Source organism: Chiloscyllium punctatum, chromosome 18, assembly GCF_047496795.1.
Source record: "Chiloscyllium punctatum isolate Juve2018m chromosome 18, sChiPun1.3, whole genome shotgun sequence".
Lineage (NCBI taxonomy): Eukaryota > Metazoa > Chordata > Chondrichthyes > Orectolobiformes > Hemiscylliidae > Chiloscyllium > Chiloscyllium punctatum.
In genome coordinates this window covers 14,185-31,451 of record NC_092756.1, presented here as the reverse complement: position 1 = coordinate 31,451, position 17,267 = coordinate 14,185, and the positions used below count along the sequence as shown (strand labels likewise).

At 44.5% G+C, this 17,267-nt stretch overlaps 1 long non-coding RNA gene across 2 annotated transcripts in view; it reads right to left on the bottom strand.

Moving 5' to 3' along the window:
• LOC140489133 (uncharacterized) overlaps positions 1-17,267 on the bottom strand; it is a 46,309-nt gene that overhangs the window by 23,949 nt on the left and 5,093 nt on the right. Inside the window, exons 2-3 of one of the 2 annotated variants that reach the window (XR_011963076.1) lie at positions 13,850-13,956; positions 6,298-6,402 (exon numbers count right to left, since the gene is read on the bottom strand). This is a non-coding gene — a long non-coding RNA (uncharacterized lncRNA). Of the gene's footprint in view, positions 1-6,297; positions 6,403-11,332; positions 11,846-13,849; positions 13,957-17,267 lie in introns of those variants that run through there. The other variant, XR_011963075.1, reaches the window with a different exon arrangement.

Below are 17,267 nucleotides of genomic sequence, written 5' to 3'. Positions count from 1 at the left end.
AAGCCTCATTGTACTCGGAGGTAACTTTCTTCCCTGTCCACTGCGTCTCCAATTTTGGTGTCTATGTAACGTCACTAATCATAGCTCCTATATTCACATCGAAATCATTTATATAAATGATGAAAAGCAGTGGACCCAACACCAATCCTTAAACCATATTGCTCATCACAGGGCTCCAGTCCGAAAAGCAACCCTCTACCATTATCCTCTGTCTCCAATTTTCCAGCCAATTTTGTATAATTTGTTAACCAGTCTGTTATGTTGAACCTTGTTGAACATCTTTCTGAAGACCAAGTTAGTGACTTCCATGCACAAAGCTATGCTGACTATCCCTAATTATTTCTTGCCTTTCCAATTCCATCCAAATCCTGTCCCTGAGAAGCCCTTCCAACAACTTGCCTGACTTCAGGCTCACCGGTGTATTGTTCCCTGGACTTTCCTCATCACCTTTCTTAAATAATGGCGCCCGTCTTACAGCACCTCACCTGTGGCTATTGGTGATACAAATATCTCAGCGAGGGGCCCGGCAATCACTTCCCTAACTTCCCACAAAGTTCTGGGACACACCTGATCAGGTCCCAGGGATTTATTCAGCTTTATGTATTATAAGATATCCAGTACATCAGTCTCTGTAATATGGAAACTTGTCAAGTTATCACTATTTATTTTTCCAAACTGTCTCACTTCCACATCCTCTAAGTAAAAGCTGACATGAAATCCTGCCACCTCCGATGGTTCCACAGACAGCCTTGCTGATCTTTGAGGGTCCCTAATCTCTGCCTGGTTACTCTTTTGTCCTAGGTGTATTTGTCGCATCTCTTTGGATTCTCCCTTAAACCTATTCCCCAAAGTTATCTCATGTCCCCTTTTAGCCCTCATGGTTTCCCCAGACTACTGCCCTTTTACTCCTGGAGGGATTCACGCAAACCCAGCTGTCTGTACCTGCCATATCCCTCCTTCATTTTCTTGACCAGAGCCTCAATTTCTCTCGACAGGCAGCATTCCTTACACCTACCAGCCTTGGCCTTAACAGGAACATACTGTCTGTGTACTCTTGTTGTTGCAGGCCTATGGATGCAATGGCAGATCAGGACAGAGAAGCAATCGTTCTCAGTAAAGAGGTGGTGTTGGGAAAGATAACAGCCTAAAGGTAGATGGGTCGTCTGGCTGTGATGGAGTGCATCCCAGGGGACTATAACAAATGGCAGAGGGTAAATAGCAAACGCACTCGTGATAATTCACTAAAATGTGCTGGACACTGGGACAGTTCTGACAGATTAGATAGCTGCAAATGTGATGCCAATATTTTAAAATGGACCTGTTAGCATAACTTCTGTAGTGGGGGAAATGCTCGATCTCTCAAGGAAGAAATAGTGAGCTATCTGGATAGAAATTGTCTCAGAGCAGACACAGCATCGATTCATGAAAGGTAGACAACACTAAGCTGAGTGGTAGAGCAATGTGTGCAGAGGCCAATGTAAGTCTGCAGAGGGATACGGATAGGTTAAGTGAGTGGGTAAGGGTCGAACAGATGGAGGACAATGTTGGGAAATGTGAGGTCATCCATTTTGGTCGGACTAACAGCTAAGTGAAGAAATGGTGAAAACTTGCAGCACGCTGTTGTACAGAGGGAGCTGGGTTTCCTTGTACATGATTCACAGGAAGGTGGTTTGCAGGTGCAGCAGGTAAATAAGACAGTGAAGGGAATATTGTCCTTCATTGCTAGAGGGATGGTTATGCTGCAGCTGTACAGGGTGCTGGAGAGGCCACACCTGGAGTACTGTGTACAGGTTTGGTCTCCTTACTTCAGGAAGGATGTACTGGCACTGGAGAGGGTGCAGTGGAGGATCACTAGTTTGAGTCAGGATTTCAGAGGGTTGGCGTATGCGGAAAGATTGAGAAAACTAGTTCTATACTCATTGAAATTTCGAAGTATGGGGGGTTGGATAGGAAAAAAATTGAAATTATGAAGGGAGTAGATAAACTAGAAGCAGGGAGGTGATTTCCACTGGGGACAGAGCAAACTAGGGAGCAGAGAGTCAAAATAAGGGGATATCAGATTTAGGACTGAGTTCAGGATGGACTTCTTCAGATAAATCTGTGAATCTGTGGAATTTGCTGCTGAGTGCAGCAGTTGACGTTATCAACTTGACTATCGTTAGGTCAAAAGGTAGATTTATGAACAGGAAAGGAATTAAGGGTTATGGTGAGAGATCAGGAAAGTGGAGCGAGGGCATGAAAAGATCAGCCTTGATCTTACTGAATGGCAGAGCAGGCTTGAGGGGCCAGATGGCCTACTCCTGCTCCTCTTCCTTATGTTATGTTCCCACTTTCCAGCTGTCCCTTTACCTGGGAATAGCAAAGAAATATTGAACGCTCTCGCTTTGTACAGTCAAAATTCGCCTTTGTCCAATTTAGAACACCGTTTAGATCTGGTTTATTATTTTCTGTAACTATTTTAAAACTAGGAGAATTATCAGAGAATCCCGAGTGTGGAAGCAGGCCATTCTGCCCATCACATCCACACTGACCCTCAAAGCCTCCGACCTTAAACCTGTAACGCTGCATTTCCCATGGCTAATCCACCTAGCCTGCACATCCCTGAACAATATGGGCAATTCAGCCTGGAATATCCACCCAACCTGCATATCTTTAGATAGTGGGAGGAAACCACAGCAAACAGACGAAACCCACGCAGGTAATAACAACAAGGTGATCATCCCTTTCTTATTTCCCAGGTCAACCTAAGTAACTTCGCTGGACGTAATCTCAGAATATCCTCCCTCAGCACAACTGTAATGCTACCCCTAATCAAAAAGACCACTCCACCCCCTCTCATGTCCCCCTTTCTATCCTTCCTCTTGCATCGATACCCTGGAACATTACGCTGCCAGTCCTACCCATCTCTGAGCAACGTTTCTGTAATACCCATGATATCCCAGTGCCACATTCAAAACCATACCCTGAGCCCATCTGCCTTCCCTGTCAGGCCTCTTGCATTGAAGTAAATGCAGTGTAACTTGTCAGTTCTACCTGGTTCTGAGCCTTGCCCTTGCCTGCCTTGACTGTCTTGACTGTCTGACTTCTGAACTGTACCAGCCTCAGACTTACCTCTTTTCTCACCATCTCTTTGAGTTTACCCACACTCCCTCACTGGTTTAATGACTCCTGAGTAGCACGAGCAAATCTCCCTGCCTGGATATCAGACACCTTCCAATTCAGGTACAATCCATCCTTCTTATGCACATCAACTCTACTCAAGAGGAGATTGCAACGATCAAAAGATGTGAATCCTTCTGCCCTACACCAGCTCCTTACCCAATCATTCATCTCCTCCATCCTGCTATTCCTAGTCTCACGAGTATGTCGCACCTGGAGTAATCCACATATTATGACCGAGGACCTGGTTTATTATATTCCAGGCTAATTTGCTATATTCTCTCATCAGGATCTTTTCCCCTTATGTCATTGGTACCAATGTACAATGACCTCCCACTGGTCATTCTTTCCTTTGAGAATATTCTGCTCCCTGTCCGAAACATCCTTGACCCTGGCACCAGGGAGGTACCACCCCATTCTGATGTCTCACTGTCAGCTGCAGAAACAGCAGTCTGTGCCCGACTAGAAAGTCCCTTATCATCCTTGAGCGTTTGAAATCTGATAGACCTCTCATTATCGTGGAGCCAATCTCAGTACCAGTAACTTGGCTGTCAGTACAACATTCCCTGAAAGTCTATGACCACCTACATTATCCAAAACAGTAAACTTGTTTGAGATGGGGATAGCCACAGGAGACTCATGGCTGAAAACATGTGTTGCTGGAAAAGCGCAGCATTAAAGGAGCAGGAGAATCGACGTTTCGGGCATAAGCCCTTCTTATGCCCGAAACGTCGATTCTCCTGCTCCTTTGATGCTGCCTGACCTGCTGCGCTTTTCTAGCGACACACGTTTCAGCTTGATTTCCAGCATCTGCAGTCCTCACTTTCTCCACAGGAGACTCCTGCTCTACCTACCTCCCTCTCCTACCTTTCCAAGAGGTAACCCATCTACCTGACTGTATCTGCAGTTTTTCAGCCTGAAACTGCCACCTATCACACATCCTGACTCTTGTAAATTCTTCATTACCATTAAGCACTACTCCATCTGATCCATGTGATCCAAGAGGATTTGCATCACTTCCTGCAGGTTATCATCAGGATCATTCAAACTCCCCCTACTCTCCTCCAGGAAGTGCACATCACTGTACGAATGGCCATCTCTGCACCTTAATCTGTAGACCCAGAAAAAGGCAGAGTCTTACAGCTTCACAAAAGACTACTCTCGAAAACATTAGTACCTGTATTTTATATTTAAAACATTCAACCAAAAGATCATAACAGAGGCACTTAAACTAGTAAACACTCAACCTACTGAATGTTGCGGATTTTAAAATGTAAAACAGAGTAAGATTTACCTTTGAAGAGACTGAAACCCACTGAGCTGATCCCCGGCTGCGAGTCACAGACATACAGCATGGAAACAGACCCTTCAGTCAAACTCGTCCATACCGACCAGATATCCGAACCTAATCTCGTCCCATTTGCCAGCACTTGGTCGATATCCCTCTAAACCCTTCCTATTCATATACCCATCCAGATGCCTAATAAATGTTGCAATTGTACCAGCCTTCACAACTCCCTCTGGCAGCTCGTTCCATAAACACAACACCGTCACATGAAAAAGTTGCCCCTTAGACCCCTTTTACATCTTTCCCCTCTCGCGCTAAATCTATGCCCCCTAGTTCTAGACTCCCTCACTCCAGTGAAAATACCTTGTCTATCTATCTGATCCATGCTCATGATTTTATAAACCTCTGAGATCACTCCTCAGCCTCTGACGCTCCAGGGAAAACAGCCCTAGCCTGTACAGCCTCTCCCTATATCTCAAACCCTCCAACCTTGGCAATATCCTTATAAATCTTTTGTGAACCTTTCAAGTTACACAACATTCTTGTGATTGGTGGAGAACAGAATTGTGCACAATATTGCAAGAGTGGCCAAACCAATGTCCTCAACAGCTGTCACATGACTTCCAACTTTCTTACTCAATACTCTGACCAATAAAGGAAATCATACCTTCACAAACCTATCTACCTGCGCCTCTACTTTCAAGGAGCTGTCAACCTGCACAGCAAGGTCTCTTTGTTCAGCAACACTCCCCAGGACCTGACCATGATGTGTATCAGTCCTGCTAAGCTTTGCTTTTCCAAAATACAGCACCTCGCACTTATCTGAATTGAACTCCATCTGCCACTTCTTAGCCCATTTGCCCATCTGATCAAAATCCCATTGAAATCTGAGGTAACCTTCTTCACTGTCCACTACACCTCCAATTTTGGTGCCATCTACAAACTTACTAACTATACCTCCTGTGTTCACATCCAAATCATTTATATAAATGATGAGAGGGAGTGGACCCAGCACAGATCCTTGTGGCACTCCACTAGTCACAGGCCTCCAGTCTGAAAAATAATCATCCATCACCACCACCCTCTGTCTTCTGTCTTTGAGCCAGTTCTATATCCAGATGGCTACTTCCATGAGATCTAACCTTGCTAACCAGTCTCCCATGGGGAACCTTGTCGAACACCTTACTGAAGTCCATATAGATCACATCTACTACTCTTCTCTCATCAATCCTCTTTGTTACTTCTTAAAAACCAGATCAAGTACGTGACACGATTTCCCATGCAGAAAGTTACGCTGACTATCCCTAATCAGTCTGTGCTTTTTCAAATACACGCAAATCCAGTCGCTCAGGGCTCCCTCCAACACCTCGTCGAGCACAGCGTCTGTAGTTCCCGGGCTTATCCAAACCACCTTCGTTAAATAGTAGCACCATATTAACCAACCCGCAGTTTTCCGGCACCTCAGCTATGACTATCAATAATACAAAAATCTCAGCAAGAGGCCCAGAAATCATTTCCCTCGCTTCCTACAGAATTTTTGGATACACCTGATCGAAGCCTGGGGATTGCTCCATCTTTATGCGTTTCCAGATATCCAGTACTCTGTATTATGGACAATTTTCAAGATGTCACCATTTATTTCCCCACATTCTACATCTCCCATGTCCTTCTCCACAGTAAATACTGATGCAAAATATTGCATCTTGATAAAACAAACGAGGGCAGGACTTACACTAATTAAAAGTAAGGCTTTGAGTCGTGATATGAAACAAAGAGACCGAGGGATTCAGGTTTTCTTAGTCTGTGTCACATGTAGACAGGGTGGTTAAGAAGGTGGTTAGCACACTTACCTTCATTGCTCAGACCTCTGAGTACCGGAGTTGGGAATTTAGGTTGAGGCTGTACAGGATGTTGGGGAGGCCTCTTCTGGAATACTGTGTCCAGTTCTGGTTGTGCTGTTATAGGAAGGATATTATTAAATTGGAGCGGATTCGGAAGAGACTAACCGGGATGTTGCCGTGAATGAAGGGATTGTGTCACAAGGACAAACTGGATAGGCTGGGATGCTTTTTCACTAGAGCGTAGGAGGTTAAGGGATGACCTTAGAGTTTTATAAAACCATGAAGCGTGTAGAGAAGGTGGATGGCCGGGGGGGGGGGGGGGGGGGGTGGAATTCAAGACCTGGGTGCATACAATTTGAAAATAGATGAGAAAGGTTTAAAAAGTAAATTGGGGATTTGTTTTTACTTTTACATGTGTGAAGTGAACTCCCAGAAAAAGAGGCAGCTGTGAATACAATTACAATGTTTAAAAGACATTTAGACAAGTACATAAATAGGAAATGTTTGGATGAACGTGGACCAAGCGGAGGGAGGGGCGATTAGATTAGTTGGGAATTATGATCGACATGGACTGGTTTAACCACAGGGTCTGTCTCTGTTCTGTATCACTTTATGTCTCTAACTCTCACTATCTCTGTGAATTCCTCCATGCTCACAACTCCCCAGATCACTATCACCTCATCCAGACGAAACTCTTCCTTATCTCTAGAAATCCTCTCTAGCCTCAGAACCATCACTATCTCTGGTATCACAAACATCTCAATCTCTGTAACATCCTCCAATCTCCTCCTGTCATCACCCTCACGATCTCTAATCTTGACAACCTCCACAAATCTGTCCTTCTCCACATTAAACACTGATGCCTCACGTTTAATATCCCCCCAACAACCCCCTCTCCTGCGTCGTCACACAGAGGCTGCCTTGCTGATCTTTGAGGTGGCCTATTCTCTCTCTAGTGACCCATTTGCTCTTAAATGTATTTCTAAAAACCCTTTCCCTATTCGCCAAAGCGGTCTCCTGTCCCCTTTTTGCCTTACTGATTTAACTCTTAAGTATACTCCTCTTGCCTTTATACTCGAAGGATGTTTGTGATTTGTTGGATTGGAATAAATGCGAAATATTACATCTTGGTAAAATAAACGAGGGCAGGACTTACCCTGATTAAAAGTTGGGCCTCGGATAGTGATATGGAACAAAGAGACCGAGGTGTTCAGGTCTTTGAACTATGTGTCACATGCAGACAGGGTGGTTCAGAAGGGCTTTAGCACATTTGCCTTCATTGCTCAGAACTTTGAATATAGGAGTTGGGACGTTATGTTGAGGTTGTACAGGATGTTGGGGAGGCCTCTTCTGGAATACTGTGCCCAGTTCTGTTTGTGCTGTTATAGGAAGGATATTATTAAATTGGAGTAGGTTCAGAAGAGGATGGTGATGGGAATGGAGGTTTGAGTTATAAGCAGAGTCTGGATAGGCTGGGTCCTTTTTCACTGGAGCACGGGAGGCTGAGGGGTGACCTTATTAAAGGTTTATAAAATCCTGAAGAGTTTCAGTAATGTGAACAGCAGGTGACCTTTCCAGAAGGGGGCGCGATTCAAGATTGGGGACATACGTTTCTCACGTTAAAAAGTAAGGCTTTAAAAAGAAGTTCCGGATTTTATTTTTTGTTTTTGCACAGAGAGTGGTTCACATGTGGAATAAACTTGCAGAGGACGTGGTAGATGTGAATGCAATTACAATTTCAGGGTGGCACAGTGGCTCAACGGTTCGTACTGCTACCTCTCAGCGCCAGGGACACAGGCTCAATTCCTGTACTGGGTGACTGTCCATGTGGAGTTTGCATATTCTTCCCCATGACAGCGTGGGTTCCTCCAGGTGCTCCCGTTTCGTTCCACAATCCACAGATGTACAGGGTAGGTGAACTGGCCGTGCGCAATTGCTCATAGTGTTCAGGGATGATTGGGTTGAGTGAATTAGTCAGGTGTAAATATAGAGCAAAAGGGTAGGGGAATGGGATTCTAATAGGAAAAAAACATTTGGACCCGGATATCAATAGGGAATGCTAGGATGGACTTGGACCAAGTGGAGGCAGGTGCGATTAGTTCAGTTCAAATTTATGGTCGACACGGACTGGTTGACCACAGGGTCTGTGTCGATGCTGTGTAACTTTATGACTCGTTATCTCTATAAATTCCTCTCTGCTTGGAACTCTCCCGATCAGTGCCACCTCATCCAGCCTTACAAATCCTCCTCATCTCGATAATTCCACTCCAGCCTCAAAATCCAAAAACCTCTATCACAAATATCTCTATCTCTGTAACATCCTCCATCCTCACAATCCTTTCCAACTTGCATCTCCTCCAGCTTCATTATCCTCCCCATGTCTAATCCCCTCCAGTCTCTCAAAGCTCTGCTATATGTGCCTTTCTTTATTTCCAGCTTTCAGGATGCCCAATGTTTATTTCTCACTTGATGATGGCCCTTTCCAATTCCTGCGCTGAGCTTCTGAATTTCCTCTTAAACCTCTGCGTCTCACTTTTCTCCCAAAAACATTGACCAATCACGTGTCATCTATTCTAGTATCACTTCTTCTGACCTGATATCCAACGGAGCCTGTCATATTCCTATAATAAACATCTCAGCGGTAAACAGAACAGAAAATGGCTCTGGTGGTCCATCGAGTCTGTGAGAAAGAAAATTATCACCGAAAACTACCACCATACTACTATCCTCATCTACTTTCCAGTACTTATGGAAAAGTGTCATCTATCATGGCATAGCAAGTGCACACTAAATACATCTCAAATGTTTTGGGGATTTATGTCTCCCACCTTCACAGACAGTGAGGTTTAGTGCAACTGGTGCTCGATGATGACATCACCCACAGGAACACAGAGCAGCTGGGTCTGTGCAAACCAGAGATCGCCCACACATTGGGAAGGATGGCAGGGTCCCTGAGAGGGGGCACAGGAGAGTTACCAGGATGGCTCAAGGAATGGGGGATTTTAGTTGCAGGGACATAGGTGTTGTGAATACAGATCAAGAATATCCATCTACAATCGATGGACTCTTGTTCTCAACCTCTCCCCTTGCCTGGGCTGTGGTAACCTTCAGGTTAAACCACCACCAGACATCTCTCCCTAATGAGAGAGCAGCCCTATGGTCTGGTAGGACAATGCTGACTTTACCTTTTAGACAGTGATGCCAATGTGCATCTGGAGTGGAGAGAGGGAATGCTGAAGGTGGTGGATGGGACACCACTCAGGCACAGTGCTTTGTCCTGGAGGATGTTCGCTTTCTTTAATACTGTTGAGGGCTGCACTATATTTAGGCAGGGTTAATTGAGTTTGAATTGAGTATATAGATGTGGAGATTTAGTAATCAGTGGTGGGGCCTTTAATGGAAGGTAGTGAATTGAAATAAATATCTCACTACAATTTTGGTTTAGACAGTTATCTTTAGTATTTAATATTGGTAGCAGAGAATGATTCAAAATGTAAGGTTTTGGGGTATGACAGATTTGAATGGACATCTGTGTGGCCACCAGGAAACCATTTGGATGCATTATTCCAATACAGTCTCAAACCTGGAAATGTTAAGAGCCTATGATCTATCTGATGAGGAAATGTCATATCATATTATATTTCTTGTACACTTTGTCACACTTAAAGATTTCAGACTTTTGTTTCTGTAGAGATTTTTGTGTAATCTTGTTAGAGTCACCACTCAAATACAAATGGCATTATAGACTGTGGGAAAATCAGGATATACAAACGTTCTTTGGTCCTCCACTTTGGGCTTATTTCAGTAAGTATGGCTTTACAAACAGCTGATGTTATACTCTGTATGCTGTAAATGGGAATTTTACTTGGATAAATTCTGTTATAAATATGGGTAAAATTTATGATGGAAGGAATAAACAGGGAGTGTTTTGAGCAGGAAGAGATTAACCTAATGACAATAATAGTATTATTTATTTTCTAAGGTTAGCATTAAAATCACCCTTTAGATTCTAATGCGGGGAGAAGGTAAATATTATTAGTGACAGAGGATCCAGATTGCTCAAATCCAGTGGTTGATGGCCAGTTTCATCTCTCTCCAAATGCGTATACTTACCTCTGCCTGATAAACATATATAGGGCTTTTTGCCCAAAATGTCGATTTTTCCTGCTCGTCAGATGCTGCCTGACCTGCTGTGCTTTTCCAGCACCACTCTAATCTAGACCCCCATATATACAGAAGAGCCCAAAATTGGAGTGTTGCCTTTCAGTCGTGTTTGAAAACAGTTCTATTCCAAAAGGGTGTTTGAAGCTTAGAAGTGTCTCGCCAATTGTAGCTGATGCTGGGTTAATTATCGACTTTTAAATTTGAAATTGTTAAATATTAAGCAGGGGCGAAATCAAGTATATGGAGTTGGCCGCAAATTGGCCATGAATGACTGAGCAGGCTTGAGGACCCTACTTCTGTACCTGCGTTCTAAATTCTCAGGATTTCCTGTTGAAATGTTCAAAACAATTTTCCAATTATGTTGTTTGCAGAAGAAATGGTGCTCCAGTTTCCTCCCACAGTCCAAATATGTGCAGGTTAGGTGAATTGGTCATGCTAAATTGCCTGTAGTGTGAGGTGAAAGGGTAAATGTAGGGAATGGGTCTAGGTGGGTTGCTCTTCGGTGGGGCGGTGTGGACTTGTTGGGCCGAAGGGCCTCTTTGCACACTAAGTAATCTAATCTAATCTGATGCAGGCAAGTGGAGAATGTTCCAACACAATCCTGATGTTGTCTATAAGGCACACAAACAGACATTGGGGAATCAGGGGTTTGGGAAAACTGAGATTGTTCTCCTTGTAGCAAAGGTAATTGAGGGGAGCAGAGAGACAAGTGCTTACAAAACATATACATTAGGATGTTAAGCCTTACACTCATCAACTCATCATAAAAGGATTACTGGACACATATTGAAGATTTCGGGGAGATCTATTGACAGGGTGGTTTGGTTCAAAGGAGAATTTTTATGCAGAAAATGGAATTGAGCTGGAACAAAATACTCACACACAGTGCAAATATCCAGGTCCTGATGAATGGAGTAATTCAATCAGAGTTTGGCGTTACAATTACTGGGATTCCCATCTGAATATCCACCTGTAGTATCCTGTCATACAAGTTTTTAAAATCTGCCACCGTCAGTTCAGGTTAGAAACTCACACAATCCCCTCCTCCTGGTCCAGGATGACTGGACACATTACCCCTTGTGGAGGTCAGCAATCAGTTCAGGGGGAAATCTGTGTGGGTTTCTATGAGTTTCCACTTTGGGACTTCATGTGACTGAACAGGACAGATGTTTGACACATGGGAGAGAATGTTCCAAGGGTCAGTGAGATGTGGAGAGCAGGATTTGCTTCCTTTTCTTTCCTTCCGTGCTGCCGCTGTGCCTCATCAATAAGACATGGGGAGCGAAAGGCTCATGCAGCTCGATGGGCAAGTTGTCTCCATTCTGACCAATGGGCAGCAAGATCCTCCCAGTCATTCCAAAGAGTCTCTCTGAAGACAGCAACTCAGCATGCTTCCCACTGTCCTGTGCTCCCTGGAAAGATTTAGAAGAATGAGGGGGGAATCTCCGAGAAAATGTAGAACAGTAAACTTCCAAAAGGATTATAAACTGTTTACAGAAACGGATTTGTTGGAGAAGTGAACACCAAATTGGCAAATGGAGCATAACTTGGGATAATGTGAAGTTGTTCATTTTGGAGGAGGTAATAAAAGAACAGAGGACTATTTAAATGGTGGAAACTGCAGAAAGCTGCAACACAAAAGAGACGAGGAGATAATTGTGCAGGAAACACAGAAAGCTAGCACACAGTTACAACAGGTCATCAGGAAGGGAGATGAAACGTTGTTCCTTGTTTGAAGGGATTTGCAGTATAAGAGTTTGGAGTATATACCTGAGAGCAACTTTATAAAGTGCGAGTGAGACCACATATGCAGTAATGAGAGACGTTTTGGTCCCTTTAGTTAAGGGAATACATCACTTCATCGGAGGCATTTAGAGAAGATTGACTGGGATGATCCCTGGTTTGCAGGGACTCTCTTTTAAGAAAAGGCTGAAGAAGTTGGGACTCGACTCACTGGATTTGGGGGAGAATGAGAGGGGATCTTATTGAAACATATAGGCTTATTAAGGGGCATGACAGGTTAAATACTGAGAATATGTGTCCCATCATGAGGGAACCTGGAACCAGTCTCTGGGTCAGTTGCAGAATCAACGGTTCTGTTTTAGATTTGTCAACTTTAATGCAACACAGATATGGGTAAGGGGTTTCAATAGCAATGGACCTGGAGAAAAGCAACATTTTAGAGATTGGAGTTCCTGGTGTTTGCGATTATGTAGATGTCTGATCAGAAGATCACCTTGGGGTCAGAATATGAGAGCAATATTGTGAAGAGTGTAGTTCTGCCTCTGGCATTTCCTAGTGAGAGGGAGGGGCTCAGAGTAAGGGAAAGGAATTTATAATAGCAACTGAAGGCAATGGGTTGAACCATGCAGTGTTTCATTGGAGCAAATTGCAGCCAATTGAGTGGTAACCAGTTTGATGAATGAGTAACAGTGGAGCAATGGAGAGGGATGATAGGGAGAGAGAGCTGGGCAATGTCAGTGTACATGTGAAACCAATACGATGTCACCTCCTGGCAGTATGTAGGTGAGATACAGGAGGGGACAAAGATAGATCCTGATGGACACTACATATGAGGAATTCAGAAAGGAAAGGGAGAGTGGAGATGGAGCAGGATTTTCCAACAACCTTGAGGTTAAATATTAGTTCTTAGCAGAATTGGAGAGAAGGGCATAACCAGAAAAGACAGACAGAACAAGGAACAATATTTGTGAATTGGGGAGGGGGAGTGATGAGGAGGGGCCCGACTCCAAAACTGCTATTTCTACATCAGTGACATCACCCAACTCCACCCTAGTCTCAGCTCATTTACTGAAATACTCGTCCATCCCTGTGTTATCTCCAGATTTCGTTATCCAAACACAGTCCAGGCCAGCCTCCCACATTCAACTTACATATAAGCTCAAGAGTATCTGAAATCCTACTGCCCAAAGTGCTCACTTGTACTAAAGCTTGTTGATCCATCAAAAGGCTCCTTTAACAAGAAACAATTTAAAATTCTCTCCCTTGATGTAATTCCTGGCTGTGAACATCCATGTCTCCTTGCACCACACAACCTGTGAGACCCTGATAACTCATTTTCTTTCAGACTCCCAAAGATGCATTTATTCATTGCTTCACCAGTCTGGCTGTTTCGACACGGTCAAGGCAACACAGTCTGGAATTCGCACCCTGACCCTCTCAGACTTGCTTTCCTCCTTTAAGGTATTCCTGAAAACCTGCTCATTTGGCAATACTTTTGATCACCTGACCTAATATCCCCATCTGTGGCCTTATGTCAGAAATTCTCAATTTCTGTGAAATTACAAAAATTATAAAAATACAAACTGTTGTTGATTTGCACACATATTGTCAACTCTTCACTGGCGCTGAGTGAATAATCTGTAACATCTCTTACCCAAGAACATTGTGGGATAACCTTCACCACACGAACTGCAGCTGGACAAGGAAGTCAAACATCACCCTCTCCACAGGCAATGGGACTTTGCCATTAATCACTGGTGTCTGTGGAGAGAAAAACACAGTTGATATTTCAGGGAGTGCTAAATGCATTACAGGAAATGAGAATGTTGCAGAATTTGATGGTCAGAAATGGAAGGAAAATGCACTCTTTTGTTGAAAAGAAAAGAATTATTCACTGGCAAAGATACTGTGGAAAGTTTAGTCCATTTAGAGAGCAGCACATTGTCAGGGGTTGGGCAGCAGAGGAAAATTAACTTACAAAACGTCTGTGAAAGTAACAGTAAATAATAATAAACAAACCAAACAGCCTGTGCCCAAAGACTTGAACTCCCCTTCCCGCTCCACCAAGAACATGCAGGTCCTGGGCCACCTCCACTGCCAAATGCCAGGCATCTGAAGAACGCCTCTTCTGTGTTCAGATCCTCCAACCACATGGGATCAATGTGGATTTCACCAGTTTCCTCATTTCCACTCCCCCCACCTTATCCCAGAACCAGCCTTCCAATTCAGCACCGCCCTCTTGACCTACCCTACATGTCCATCTTCCTTCTCACCGATCAGCTGCTGCCTGACCTGCTGTGCTTTTCCAGCATCACACTCTTTGACATTGAAAATATACTGACTCTGAGACTGTGTAAATCCTGCCCTATCACTCCCTGCCAAGGAAGGCTGCGCATACGTCCCCCTACAGCTTGCCCCTCACAAAGTCGACGGCCACACACGTGTCCCGTGGATCACTGCCCCCAATAAAGATGGCGGCAATCACTCACACCTTTCACCAGTTTCCAGTTTGCTACAAACATAGGCCTGGGATTTTCAAATTTGTGTTCTCCGATGTGCACTAAGTTCTGTAAAACGTTTCAGCCCATTCCATTAAAATTTCCTTCCCTTCCTGGTCAATAGGTCTTTCCATAACCGTGCCCTGCACCTTCACACGTTCCCAATGGCTTGGTCCCAACAACACTGTGCTGCCAGTGAAGCTTATCACGTGGTTGAGTACAGCCACGCCCCTCATTCACTCAGATTAGTTGGAGGACCTACCGGCACTGCCTGGTCCTCCAGTCCCATCCCCATCGTCTTCTTGGTCTTGCACTGAGATCAATCACCAGAGGCCCATTGTGGGCTGGAGCATGCTCAGTACTTCCTGCTTTTGCTGCTGTTCATCAGGTATAAAAGAGAGAGGGCTCAGCCCTGTTTCTCCTAATGTCAGACATTAACAACAACGACTTGCATTGTGTGGAGCCTTTTACACTGACAAATCTCCTAAAGTGATTCACGAATGATAGAAACGTTGATTAAAGAGAACAACTTTAACATACATCTTTGAGGAGTACAGAGGGGGTTAGGAAGGATATTGAAGAGTTTATTTTTTAGATTAGATTATTTAGACAAACCGTCTAAAGAGCAACCCACCCAGACCTATTCCCCTACATCTAACACTACGGCAATTTAGCATGGCCAATTCACCTAACCCGCACATTTTTGGACTGTGCGAGGAAACCGGAGCACCCGGAGGAAACCCACGCAGATACGGGGAGAATGCGCAAACTCCACACAGACAGTTGCCTGAGGTGGGAATATAACCCGGGTCTCTGGCGCTGAGAGGCGGCAGTGTTAACCACTGTGCCACCGTGCCGCCCATCTGCAGCTGTCCTCTGCAGCTCCAATCATAGAGTGACGTCTGTGGGGAACAGCTTACAACGGAGGCAGATAGTGGCTAACCATAATTTAGCAACCCCATTTCCTAGCCCCCGACCCCACACACCAGTCCTTGTTCTCACAGCCTGCCATTACACACTACCTAAGGTTAGCCACTAACAGTCTCCATTAACAGCTAGTCGCCCTCCCCCAGCCAGATCGTTATCGATTCCTTTATCCAGCTCTTCTTCTCGCTCTATCCCCACCTATCCTTTACTCCTTACATCCTCCCCTAAACCCTACCTTCTGCATCTAAACCAACATTTTTTCTCTCAGTATCAGTTCTGAGGAAGGGACACCGGATCTGAAATGTTAACTCTGATTTCTCTTCACAGATGCTGCCAAACCTGCTGAGCTTTTCCAGAACCTCCTGGTTGTTGTTTCTGATTTACATCTCCCGCAGTTATTTTGGTTTTAATTGACCGGGAGTTTGTAATTCAGGTCCAACAGCCTCTGTCCCAGTCTCTGCTGTCTCTCCCACCCCCACCCCCACCCCCACCCCCACCCAGTGACACTGCACCTGCACAGCTCATGGACGTGTGTCATCTTGCTGGCCACACCCCTAATTCACTCCCATTGGCTGCAGGACCACACAGACTCTCCTCCCATTGGTGTGGAGCTGCTGTCAATCAGCCGGGCCCCATTGTGATGAGAGTGGAGGGCTCCTCCCTCTCTCTGCCCTGGAATGAGCTTCATCATTCACAGTGAATGGGGCAGTATCACAGAGCACAGGGCCTGGGGGCTATTCAGCCCATTGGAGCTGTACTCTCTCCCTCTGGAGATGCTGCAAGTCTGTCCGAATTCCCCTCCTATTTGCCCACAGCCCCCAAATCTTTCCTTCAAAATTAAAATTCCAAGTCTATTTCAGAAAACCTGCTGAATCTGTCGTTAAGACTGTTCCAGATGCTCAGAACTTATTGAGTAAAATAATGTTCTCATTTTCACTTTGTATTATTTGCCAATTACTTGAAAGTAGTTACTAAAAGTTGTGACAGTGTGAACAATTCCTCTCTCTCCGCAAATTCAATATATTGGAACCAAATCTGCACCAGGTCAAAATCACTGCTTCACCTTCTCAGCTCCAAGGACAATTATCTGTGCTGCAGCTTGCTCTCCTCAAAAGAGGAACACATCTTAGTTTATTAACGTCATAGACATGTACAGCACAGAAACAGATCTTCGGTCCAATTCGTCCATGCCAACTAGGAATCCTAAACTACTGGAGTCCCATTTTCCAGCTATTGGCCTGTATCCATCAAAACCCTTACTGTTCACGTACCCAATCGGATGCCTTTTAAATGTTGTGATTTTATCAGCCTCTACTACTTCATCTGGCAGCTCATTCCATACACACACCACACTCAGCTTGAAAACGTTGTCCTTAGATTCCTTTTAAATCGTTGCCCTCTCAACCATGTGCTCTAGTTTTGGACCCACCTAACCTGAGGAAAAAGAACCCCGGCTGCTCACCTTATCCATGCCCCTCGTGATTTTATAAATCTCCATGAAATCACCTCTCAGTCTTGGACTCTCCAGGGAAATTAACCCCAGCCTATTCAGCCTCTCCCTGTAGCCCAAATCCTCCAAACCTGGCAACGTTTTTGTAAATCTTGTCCGAACCTTTTCACGTTTCACAACATCCTTCCCAGAACAGG